Here is a 13,932-nt window from a genome sequence, read left to right as displayed (position 1 = left end):
TAAAGTCATCCTGAAAATACCCAAATGCATCAAAAATGCAACTGTCACAGATTTTTTTTTAAAAAAATCCTTAGCCATTAATTTATCAATTAAAAACATTTTGTTAAATCTGCATATATTTGCACATGAATAAATGATGAAGAAAGAAAAGCCTTTTCGTTTTTAGATTATGTCCACACTGCACATGCCACAGACCCCTTTTACAAGTCCTTCTTACATCGGAGAGTAGGTAATTTACCTTTTCCAAAGGCAGCGTCTGTCACACACAATATTAAAAGTAAATAAGCTTAATTCAAAATTATAAAATATACTGCCTGATTAAACACAGGCAACCTGTTTAAAACATTCCACCATCAATTAATCTGATTAATCAACCCAATTAAAAATGATCAATCAACTTAGAAATTAGTCAACTTAAACATTGCCATTCCAGCAAAAACTGCAATCTTGCAATTTTGCTACATTTCAATTTTTTAAGCACTAAGGTGGTTTAAAAGCCACTTTTAATGTATTTTCTGCACTTGAAAACAAAAAGATTCATTAATAAGATACCCAAACATCAGGCTTTGCTTTGTTTAAATTTTGGAATTCTGTTTTATAACTGCGAAATGTATTTTAATATATTCTTCAAATCCCTTTCTGCTCAGCAACAAAAGATACCATTGTCTGCTTCCAAAGGTCATTTACTATTAGGTTTACTACTGTATACACCTAATTTTATATTGCATAATAAATCTTCAGCTGTCCTGATATGTGACAATGCTGAAGGTTCAGTCAGAGGTTGACTGTATCAATGTTTAATGGATCTCTCAATAAAAAAAATTAGCACGTGCCTTCAATGAAAATAAATGTTTGTATTTTATGCAGTCTATTTTACAGGACAGTTTAAATGCAGGTTTAGTATTCAGATAAGTATACTACCAAAGTTACCTGTTAGCCTGTGTTCTTTCATCCTGCATTTTTTAATCAAGCTAGTTTACCCCTTCGGAGAACAAATGCAGTATAGTGGTTACACTATATCGGGAAGTTCCGGCTTTGGGTCTTCTCTGCCATGAGCTCTGTAGGTGATCTTAGGCAAGCCAGCATCTCTTGGCCTCAGCTTCCTACCCCCAACATGAAAGCAAGATGGGGACAGGTGGGGTGCCAAGCCTCCTGGATTAGTCTGGAGTCTTCAGGAACAAGCAATACAGGCTCTCGCCCTGAGCCGTCTAGGAAGTTGATGGTCCCTTCCTCTTCTGCAGGACTTCCAGCAAGCTAACGCCACAGGCAGTGTTCCTATATAGGCTGCTGACTCACCCAAACTCCCCACAAAGCAGCAACAGCTACGCCCCCAACAAGTCACCCCCAATGAACACAGGCAGCAACAGCAGGCAGAGAGCAATACAGGCTCTCACCCTGAGCCATCAGGGAAGTAGATGGTCCCTTCCTCTCCCACAGGGCTTCTGGCCACTCTTTTATATTTATATGGATTACATTACGCAAAGTAGAATCTGGGCATATTTTATACGGTATTCTAAATCTAGAAGATTTGTTCTATTGCAATCTTAGAGGGAAAAACAAAACTTGTCAGTTCTAATTAGGAACACCACTTTGGATGAGGTGTGAGCTGCTCCAGATGTCCCCAGTATAATCTTTGGCCTATCCTGAGAAAATGAACTAATCCAGACCCTCTTTGATAAGAAACTAAGCACGCCTTGCATAATGATCAAATCCAAAATGGGAAATAAATAATGATGGATTCTGTGGAAGGAAAATACATATTAGAATACAAAACAGGAAAACATATCAATTCATTTTGATGGGTGAAATACTTAGAGAAGCATATTTATTTATTTATTAGATTTATATACCGCCCTTCCGATACTGCTCAGGGCAGTTCACAACATGATAAAAACAATTAAAAACAAATTAACAATTAAAATCAAACTATTAAAACACAATAAAACAGCTAAAAGCCCTGGAAATCAGGGCAACAATTTAAAACAGTTTAATTTAAAACATATGTAGGACAATGTTCTTTAAAATACCTAAAATGAAAGAAAAGCAGATATAAAGGAATTACTTTTACAATTTATTAAATCTTGCATAATTTAAGTTCCTTTGTGGCATTGCTTTCATTTCAAAGTCATATGATTCAGCAGGACATATATTATTTTCAAAAGCTGAAAGCTTAAGGAGGATATAATAATATTAGAGACTATCATTTCACATTTCTTGCAACATATATAAGTTTGTTCTGCTATTGTCCAGGAAATACTTGACAAATATTTAATAAGCTAGCCCTTCATAGCCCTATATTTTTTAATTTGTCGCTAACAACAAAGCTGAAATATTTTCTAATAAAGCCACTCTTTTATATTTCTCTGGATTACATTATGCAGAGTAGAATCTGTGCATATTTTATACTATATTCAAAGTCTAGAAGATGTGTTCTATTGCAAGCTTAGAGAAAAAACAGAAATCATTTTTGAGTCATCATTAAGAGTTGCCGTGCAATTAAATCCTATTACTTTTATCTAAGTTATGTATCATATTTCTATATTGCCTGACATGTGCATCCCTAGGTGGTATACATAAGTTAAAATACAATATAAAAACAATATAAAAACAGGATAAAATGATTAAAACAATTATGATATAAAATCAATTACAATTAATTAAAAGCCTGTGAAAACAGGTGCATCTTAAGGGTCTTTTTCTTAATTCCTTACTTTTAATTTTTTTTATTACTTTTTTTTCCTTTGCTGACTATATTTTTTTATCAGTGACCACACTCGAACAGGGGGTAGTCTCACAACCTTTTTTTAACAAGTGTATTATTCTATTGCAAACCATCAGCTCAGGAATCCCATGGAGATTGTATGTGTGTGCACAAATTTAAATGTTACAGTTAGGGAGACAGGCTACTACAGGCACTAGCTCATACTACATTACTCATAATGTCTTATTGAAATTAATAGGGTAAGCTTACTTTTCCTTTTAATTTAAGTGGTAGTACTCAGTGCTAATCTTCTGAAGCCTGTCAGTCAGGGCTGAGGGGAAGAAGTATGCTAAGCTTCAGCACATTAGCTAGCCAATCAGGAGCAGAGGAGGAAGGTCTTCAACCTCCTCCCTCCCCTTCTGCAGTGTATACATCACTGATTTTGATACATGGTTAAATACATCCTTGTTGATTTTTATTTCTCTTTACAAACCACTTTAGGAATTTTTGTTGAAAAGCGGTATATAAATATCCTTAGTTGTTGTTGTTGTTGAAGTCATGTCAGCTTCAAGTCGGCAATCGTTAAATGGGGAACAAATAGTGTGGTTGCAGTGTGGGAGGCAGGGTACCTCCTGGGAGCACTTCAAGGTACTAGTACTAGTACCCGCTGTTAGGAATCATTGACCTAGAAGATAATTGCCTCTGCTGATAGAAAAGTTACTTTTATTTCATCACTTTCTATCAGATCTGTCAATTAAGTTCAAGACATAATTTATTGGCACACCTGGTCTGAAAATCTTGTGTACAAATAAACTACAAGAAGATCACCACTCTCCATCTCTGCAACAGTGAGTAAGATACCCAGACAGGACTCTCATTAGGGGGGATTTTTGTTGTTTTTAAAACTATCTATTTCCTTTTCTTATTATTTATTTATTATTATTTATTATTAAAACTTTTATACCGCCCTTCCAAAAGGCTCAGGGCGGTTTACATTAAAACACCATTAAAAGCAGTTAATAAGTAAAACAAAAATTATAAAGCATAAAAACAATGATTAACAATTAAAAACATCATAAAACAACAATTAAATAATCAGAACAATTTAAAAACAAATTTTAAAAAGCTGAGATTAATGCTCAATGCTCAATGTTCTTAATGCTCAATGACCAAGTCACAATTCATATATTAATGGAGCAATATATTGGCATATACCTTTGGGAGAGCCCATCTTCCTCCAGTAATGTTTGAGCAGCATGACCACATGGGATAGTCAGAACAATCTGGAAGTGCTGGGAGTAAAGACATCTTGATCCCTCACAGAAACAAAGTAACCACTGTGTAGTCCACTCAGGAATATTTATTATTTATTTATTCCCTCCATTTATACTGTGCTTTTTCTCCCAGAAGCCCAGAGCACTGTACATGGCTATGTTTCTCCTCACAACAACCCTGTGTTAGGCTGAGAGATAAGTGACTGGCCCAATGTCACCCAGTGAATTTCATGGCTAAACGGGAATTTGAACTCAGATCTCCCCATTTCTATTCCAACACTCTAACTACTACACCATCCAAGAAGGTCTCACTGAATCCGGTGAGGCTTATTCTTAAGTACGTGTAAACAGCACAGCAGCATTAAACTACTCCCATTCTATTTAGCCCACTCCCCTAAATTGTTTTTGGTCATGGTAATTGTCTAAAACAACCCCTTAAACATATTTGCTCAGTTGAATTCTGTTGTTTTGATTCCGTTTTTCTCATTTCACTTTACCCTCCCACTTTTCATGATCACTCTCCTCCAAGTTACCTGCGATCTTCATGTAACAGAAGTGAAAAAGGCAAGAGCATTTGCAGCCAGCAAGTCATATTGATTTTTAGAGCAAAAAAGAAGCTTAAATTAATAAATAACTCTTTCCTGTGACTTAAAAAGTCGTGCATAGAACTTTCACCCAGTTTCACTGCTGGTCTTTCCCCCTAAAAGGAGAACAACTAATTATGATTGTATATGAAAGGAACAGTCTCCATTTTGCTTTACTCAGAAACCTACTTGAAAGATGATGGGTCACTATGACATTCTAGAAAAGAAAAGATAAACAGCCTAGGACAAATGAAACAAAATGTGTAAACCAGTAAGTCCATAAAGGTACAATGGCAAGTTTCATACAAAATACAAATGATGGATATTCAAAGCCAAATTTAAAGGCTGGCAAACTAGTTTTTCATTTATTGAAGTCATACAGTGAAACCATTTCTAAATGGAATAAAATTAGGGAAATGCGAATAGAGGTAGTGTTTGGAAATTATTACCACTGGTATCCCCCAAAGCAGGACCATTTAATTACAATAACCAAGCCTATCATTAGATATGTTTGGAGGCAAAATATTTCATAAGCTGTAAGTTTCCACCACCTCACGTTACATGGTGTCCTGCAAACAGACACTATTGTACTTAAAACGTTGTCATGGAATAAAGGGAACTGATCTTCCCCCCTCCAGATGTAATGAAATTTTGCAACTTTTGAAGCCCTGTTGATTGATTGATTGATTGAGTGCCATCAAGTCGGTGTAGACTCTTGGCGACCACATAGATGGATTCTCTCCAGGATGATCTGTCTTCAACTTGGCCTTTAAGGTCTCTCAGTGGTGCATTCATTGCTGTTGTAATCGAGTCCCTCGACCTTGCTGCTGGCCATCCTCTTCTTCTCTTTCCGTCAACTTTTTCCAGCATTATGGACTTCTCAAGGAAGCTGGGTTTTCACATCATGTGTCCAAAGTATGATAGTCTGAGCCTGGTCATTTGTTGCTTGAGTGAAAATTCTGGATTGGTTTGTTCTATGATCCATTTGTTTGTTTTCCTGGCTGTCCATGGTATCCTCAAAAGTTTTCTTCAGCACCAAAGTTCAAAAACATCAATACTTTTTCTATCTTGCTTCTTCCAAGTCCAGCTTTCACATCCATAGAGTGTCACGGGGAAAACCATTGTCCAAACTATTCTAATCTTTGTAGGTATACACAAGTCACAGCATCTAAATATCCTTTCCAAGGCCTTCATTGCAACCCTACCAAGTGCTAGTCTGTGGTGTATTTCTTGACTGCTGGATCCTTTACTGTTCATGATTGATCCTAGAAGGCAGACGCTATCCACCACTTCAATGTCTTCATTATCGATTCTGAGGATGGTTGCTGTACCCATTGTCATTAGTTTAGTCTTCTTTATGTTTAGTCGTAGTCCCATTTTTTCACTGTGCTCCTTGACTTTCACTACTAGAGCTTGCTGATCATCCACATTCTCAGCTATCAGAGTGGTGTCATCAGCATAGCACAAGTTATTGGTGTTTCTTCCTCCAACTTTAAAACCATGCTCATCTTCTTCCAATCCAGCTTCTCTCAGTATATGTTCAGCATATAAGTTGAAGCCCTGTACCACATGCAAGTGTGTGTATTTCAAACATCATTACAATATTATTGTTGGCACTAGACCAGGTATGTTTGTTCATTTTCAGAAAAGTTATTGATTGCTATTTTATAAAGCGTGTTTTCCACAAATGATGTGTATGTGTTTTATTCTGCAACACTGAAAATGATCCAGACATCAGAATGATGGATACATTCAGAAAAAGCAGGAGGCAAAATCTCCTGGGACTCCTGAATGTAATTGGGAAACTATATAATTTTATTCCATAATTTATTCCCCACCCCCCATTGAAAATTAATGCATATGGGGAAAGGCAAAATAAGCACCAAAAAGCATGTAATATATTGACCATTATTAAAAGACCATTGAATTATGTTTTTTCTTTCAGTTTGTAGGAATAAGTGTGTATGAATTAAGAAAAGCCAGTATCAGCTTGCTCAAAATGTTAGCCAGAATACCAGACAAAGCTAAGAAGTACCAATACAGTGTGTCAGCCAAACACAGTAAAACACATTCAGTTGTTGCACACCTGTGTACACTACCACATTACCCACGCATGTATTTCTGTTTTGGATTGACTTGGGTGGGTAGGATTTGCTCAGAACTGAATCTGCAAGGATGAATAACAAACTGCAGTCTAGGCAGAGGCAAGACAACATTAGGGTACCTGAGAGCAGCAACAGACAGAGGCAAAACAAAACAAGATATAGCATTATATATTTTGAAATGCAAAGACACAATGTAAAATGTTGTATTAGGCAATCCTGGAAAATTGTGATTGTGCAAAGAGTGAAGTCAACTTATGTGGTAAGGAGGGAGAGCGGCACCTTTAAAAGTGAGTTGTACAGGTTCCTACCTGTTTTTCCACTGCTCCATGCAGCTTCCTGCTGTGGTGGTGCTCCACCCTGCAACACACGTCAGTGACAGTATGCACATGGCTTCCATGCGTGCATCAGTGCAGTTACTTGGGAAGTTCTATTAGGCTGCTCTCTCACTGCACCAGAGCTTCCTTGCTCTGAATGTCAGCTAGTATACAGAACAGTAAAAAGGTAAAGTGTGCAGTCAAGTCGATTTCGACTCCAGGCACCTACAGAGCCCTGTGGTTTTCTTTGGTAGCATACTGGAGGGGTTTACCATTGCCTCCTCCTGCACAGTATGAGATGATGCCTTTTAGCATCTTCCTGTATCGCTGCTGCTCGACATAGTACCAGGGGAATTCGAACTGGCAACATTCGGCTTGTTAGTCAAGCATTTCCCCACTGTGCCACTTAAGGTGGCTTATACGGAACAGTAGACAGGAGTAAAAAGTGTTTCAGGTAACTATTATAGGGGAATTTGTGGGCCAATGTGGATGCTACTTCCTCTCCACCAAATCAGTCCACATCATTATCATCACTACTACTACTACTACTACATCATCTACATTGTGGGAGAGGGTTTCTGAATCACCTCTCTACATTTGAGCCAAACATTAGTTTAAACTAGTATTTGGGTCACATGCAAAGTGGCAGAGCTACAGGAGGCAGAATTGCTTTTGGTAGGTATACAAAACGTTTTGAGCTGAATGTGAGTAACATGTTTCAGGAATTTAAAATCATGCCGTCTCAGTTTGCCCTAATGTTCTGACATAGCTATGATTGTAGGATGTGAAGAAAAGATTGTTTTCTTTGCCCTGCACACAGGCAAGGAAATGGGAATCTTAACGTAGCTTTCTCTTTACTTTCAACAGGTGGTAAATAAGCATTTTACACTGCCTCCAGCATTTCATACTGGAGTGCTTTCAAAGACCTACATTCAGTTCTGTTCCTTATTTACCCTTTGTCTAAAAGCTTATTTTTTTCTGTAGGGATTGTATTTTGTGTCATTATAGTTTCTCTAATATATTTCTGAATACCAATTGCTTTACAATTCTCGTCTATAATCTCACAGGAATCTTGTGCACAACAGACTGAAAAACAGTGACTTTCTTAAGTCTACCCAGTAAACTTCTTGAGACCTCAGGAATTTAACCAAGGCACTTTCAATCACAGTAACCTCCAAATGCAATAGCCTAGCCATTGCATCATCAGGATTGGCGGGCGGCAGGGGGGGGGGAGCCACTTAGATCCAGAACTAAATATTAAAATTGTTTTCCACTGGTGATTCTCATCTATTAATATTTAATCCATTATAAATAGTGTTAAATAGAGTGTTAAATTACTTTTGCTGTTTGCATTTCTATGGTGTGTATGTGCTTCTCAATTTCCTCAAATTGATACTTGCTAGGAGTCTCCTAAATTATATTTTAGAATAATATTTAAGCTGAGAAAGGGCTGGGACTGGCACATGTTTGGGCATATCCTGTTCCACAACCTAAGTTCAATCATGTGAGTGACTAATTTTAATTCCGTTTTTCCCCTTTCCAATTGTTGGATATTTTCACAGCGAGATTGCTGCTTGACAAACAGTACACAGATATTAACACACTGCAACAGCAATTTGTTATGATCATGGCAGCAATACCCACAGAACTCTCCCACTCACATGGTCTGCTATTTTTGTTTCAGTGAAAGGGACAGCTCTGTGCAACTAGTACTGCCTCCAACTTTGTAGTAAATAGCCTTGATATTACACTGAATGTGTGTACATGTGTCTGTACACGTTCTTGTGTGAATGCCTGTTCATGCACTCATTTTAAAACTGAACTTAGTACAAGCCTCCTCAAATGCAGGGCACAGATAGGAATTGTACTACTGTACATACACTGAAAATAATGTGTGAATAACTACATGTGCAGATATGCTTCATATCCATACACTAACTGAAATTCTGTGCTTCACAACCCTCAGGATAGTTTGGGGAAGGGAGAGAAGCAAAAATCACATCTCCCTCCCCCTCCCACACACAGTGAGGCAAGCCTTGAGCACAGCTAGTCAACCCCGCTCCTTGCAAAGATGGAGCTCTTATTCTACCCACATAAGGCTGGGGGGATGTCAGCCACAGGCTACATGTACATTGAACCTAATCGCGGAATAGGACTCATGAGGTAGTCTATATGTAGAGTAGCTCCATGTGTGCATCAGAGTACCACAAAAGGTCCAAGTAGTAGTCTATAGCCCAAACATCTGTTTTTGCATTTATTCTGTTATAAATAATTATAAATAAAATGTATTATTTAATAAATTCATCTAAGTATTTTAAGTGTCACAACTGGATAAGTTATGTGCAAAGCTAATGATAGACACATTCATGGAAGAAAGGTCTATCCATGGCTATTAGTCAGGATGGCTAAATGGAACTTTCAGATGGCAGGGTGCAATTCAATACCAGTTGCTGGGGAGCAGCAGAGCTAGCTTCATGCTAGGCATCCATGCTTTGTTTGATCACTGCAAGAAGTAGGATTCAAGATGAGATCCATTAAGATGGATCAAACCATCCATCCTTACCCAACAGGGCTCTTATACATTCTTATTTTGCTTACAGATATTTAAAATTTTTTTAAAAAACACTGGAATTTTTCTTCTGCTTAGTCAGACCATTGGCCATTGGCCATCTAGCTCAATATTGTCTATGTATGGTTGACTGCAGCTCTCCAGGGTTTACAGGATTGCCCTACAGAATGGTCTTTCTCCTGGAGATGCCGAGGACTGAACCTGCAACCTTCTTCATGTAAAGCATGTATTCTCCCACTGAGCTATCGTTTATTTTTAAAAGACGTACAGGGAGTCATAGAGTTTCTACAGAAATATCATAGCAACAATTTAATAGCAGTGGGCGAAGCAACACAGCAGCCTACAAAACAGGCCAACAAGAGAACTGTCAGAGAGAAGAAGCAGGGAGAAAAATCAAAACTGGAATGTTCTGCCCCCCACTCAAACTGATTGACCCCATTTTGAATCAGACCATACTATTTCATGCCAAGGAGAAGCCCTCAGCTCTCCAGGCCAGCTCTCCACCTCCACCATACATTACCTATTGCTCCAATACCTAAAGTAAGGATTGTTTTCTTGAGAAAGTGGTAAGGAATATAGATGTGCTCAAACCATGGTTCGTGCACTGGTTCAAATACAAATCAGTTTGAGGTTCGACAAACTGCTTCATCCCAGTTCGGCCAAACCACAAGCCAGTTTGGTGGTTCGATTGGGGCACCAGGGGGCAGCGAGTGGCACCTTTAAAAGTGAGTAGTGCAGGCCTCTACCTCCATTTCCACTGCTCCATGTGGCTTCCTCTTGTGGCGGTGCTCCCCCCAGCAACCTGTACATGGTGCCAGCACACACATCACCTCCGCGCATGTGTGGAAGCCATTTCTGTGTTCAGCATGGTGTTGCTGACCACACAAATGGCTTCCATGCATGCACAGGGGCCATGTCTGCACCGGCACCATGCTCAGGTTCCTGGGGAGAGTAACGCTGCAACAGGAAGCTGCAAGGAGTGGCAGATACTCAGGTAGGGACCTGCACTAAGCACTTTTAAAGGTGTCACTTGACACCACCCCCCAGTGCCCCACTCAAACCGCTGAACCAGTTCATTGGTTGTTCAGTCCAGGACAAACCAGTTCATTGAACAACAAACTGGTTTGTATGTGAACTAGTGCACGAACTGCAGTTTGTGCACGTCTCTAGTAGGCAAAGCAGAACAATAGAGACAGGGTGGCTTGGAAAAGAGGAACCAAGTAACTTGGATGTTCAAGTAGACCAACATCCACAGAGATTTTTTCAAGTGTTCCAACTGAACATTCAAGCAGCCCAATTGATTTTGGGGAGAAACAGGTGGGTACTCACCCATCTGGAATCCCAATTGCTGTAACTCCATCTGTGAGCAAAATTGCTGAATTTTAACTACAAGACTTTTTAAATTATGATGTGGCATGAAATTTTCATGAGGACAGAAATACAGATCAGATAGTACAAAGACAAGAGATGAATCGGTTTGAAGAGTCCGCTCCCTAAAACCGAGGTTAAAAAAATTATTAAAGTTCTTCTGTGTATGCCAAATTTTGCTATATACCCAAGCTTCTCTTATAGGACTCATAAAGATGACTAGAAGAAATACTGTAATCAGATCCCCAGAGTGTGATAAGACTTTAAAGTATTATAGTTAAGGTTGTGTGGTGCACCAATTTGGAATAGCCCATATTTTACTACATCATTTATCATAGAAATAGACATTTCTGAAGTAGGTCTAGGACAAGTGGAATTTGGCTACAGTAAGAACCTGACTACAGGGCGACATCTACCTTGGAATGTGCTAAAGTAATGTTTATGGTAGAAACTCTAAAGCGACTATCCTGGGATTTTTGTGCTTTATACTCATGTTATTTTATTTTCTTGTTAAGCCAATAAACAGTCTTAGTTTGTAAAATAAAGATCTGATTTCTAGGATATTTTATCTTCTTCCTGCTCACAAATGTGTCAGAGCAGTTTCTCCCTGTCACTGCAAGAAGCAATAACTACCTACTACCTGCACAACCATAACCACTGATAAACACTATTATGCACTTCCCTAAGTAGTGAGAAATTCCAGGAGTTATGCTAAGAGGTTTGGGGAAACAGTGGAGATTAATGTAATACATAGCATAATGGAGGCAAATACAGGCCAAAAAAACCAGTGTTGACCCTGTATCAAGTCTTCAAAGATAAAAATGGCACCCCAGTTTCAGCTAAAATCTTTGCTCTTGGTTTTTCATTCTGTATCACTCTTTCCACATTCAAGCCCGTACTAGCTGAAGAGTGTTACTTCCCCCCACAAAAAACTGGTTAATATCCAGGCTAACAAAGCACTGGTGCAGGTATCCTGAGCCTGTACTACAAGGTGGGGTGTTCTCAACAATCACCCCATTCCTTTCCAAAACATGTCCTTGACAACTGTGCACATCTTCGGAGGGAAGGGGAGGTTGACAAAATTGCCCATCCTCTCCAGGACTATCTTAGCATTCACAGCACGAGCATTGTCAGTTTGGATGTCAGCTACTGGATATTTAAGAAAGCGTCTTCCTCTTCATGAAAACCTCCACCTATTAACATCATTGGGATAAGATATCTTATCCTTCTGTGGGATAAGATATCTTATCATTAGGAGATCACCATATCTTTGGGATAAGAGATCTTATCATCTGGAGATCATAGGGATATGAGATATTATCCTTCTTCTTCATGAACCCTGCCACCTATTAAGATCTTTGGGGGAGGTCCAGTTGCAGTCGCCACTGGCTCGCTTGGTGATGACCCAAAACCAGGCCTCCTCTAGAGTTGTCCTGAGGCTATGGAACACATTCCCAAACAAAATCAGTATCTCCCCATCTCTGGTTGTTTTTAAATGACTTTGAAAAGACACCTATTTCATCGGGCTTTTAGTTTATTATGTTTGAAAATTTTATTTATGGTAATTTTAATGTTTTACATTATTTTTAGGTTTTAGTTGCTGTTTGTTTAAATTGCAAACCACCCTGAGATTTTATATAAGGCACTATATAAATGAATGAATGAATGAATGAATGAATATTGCATTCCAAAGGCCAGAGAGACATTCCCTTCTGTCAATACAATGTCTCCTGCTACAACATCTCCTGTCAATACAATGTCTCCTGAAAGGATTATCAACCTCCATCCATACCAACCTTTACATACCAAACTTCTGGAAAATACCTCCCTACAACTATGAATATTTATATACCACTTTTCAACAAAAGTTCTCAAAGCAGTTTACATAGAAAAATAAATAAATAAGGTCATTCCCTGTCCCCAAAGGCCTCATCATTTAAAAAGAAAACATAAGGTAAACACCAGCAACAGCCCCTGGAGGGATACTATACTGGTATTGAACAGGGAGAGTTGATCTTCCCCAACTAAATATAAGAGAGCCACCACTTTAAAAAGTGCCTCTTTGCTCACTTAGCAGGGATAAAAGTGTCATATATGTTGTTCTGACTATCCGATGATTTCATGCAATTTACTCAAATGAGATAACATCCAAGCAGGTTAAATCGTCCTTATTGTCTAACATGCAAGGTATAACTTACATATCATGGATGCAGTTTCCTCAGAATTTATTCATTCAGATTGGTGATACTTGGATATTAAACCCATTAGTTAAATAAAACAAAAAAAACACCAACATTGTCTTCAGCCGGGCCTCTTCCCTCCTTCCCAGAGAGGGCCCTTTTCTGCTACTGGTAGGACCGGCAGAGAGAAGGCGAAAGGCCCAAGCAAAGGAGGAGCCAATGCTTTATTGGCTCTTAGATGGAGATAGACAATTCGGAAGCTATTCCCAATACATTGATTCTAAATAGGCTGTACCAAATGTTCTCTGCTTACATGATCAGCATGCTTCTGGTTCATCTAAGAACACAGACTAAGTCATTATTCTAGAGCAGGCCTGCACAACATGCGGCCCGGGGGCCACATGCGGCCCACGAGGCCTTTTTTCTTGGCCCCCAGGGCTACACTTCCCCTTCCTCCCCCTGCTGCGAACCTCCTTTAACCCCCCCCCCCCAATTCCAGCCACTGCACGGCCGAGGAAATGGCTGTGGGTGGGTGTGTGTCCTTCTACCCCCTCCCCTCCTTCTCCTCCCTTCTTCTCCCCGGCGGTGGCAATGACAAATAGCAGAGCAATGTTGGAGCCTGGTATTTCGCCCCGCGTCGCTTCCCAACTGCGTCTGCAAGGCGCGCGTGCCTGCAGTTAAGAGACTTAACTGCGCAGGCGCGCCTCACATTTGGGAAGTGACACGGGGCTTCCAGTGTCACTCTGCTATCTGCTGCTGCACGCTGCCACTGGGGGGGGAGGAGAAGGACACACATGCATCCCATAGCCATCTACACCCCATAGCCATCCCCTCAGT

The sequence above is a fragment of the Hemicordylus capensis genome, chromosome 4, assembly GCF_027244095.1.
Source record: "Hemicordylus capensis ecotype Gifberg chromosome 4, rHemCap1.1.pri, whole genome shotgun sequence".
NCBI lineage: Eukaryota > Metazoa > Chordata > Lepidosauria > Squamata > Cordylidae > Hemicordylus > Hemicordylus capensis.
The sequence above is the reverse complement of the archived record's forward strand: the minus strand, read 5'-3'. Positions refer to the sequence as shown.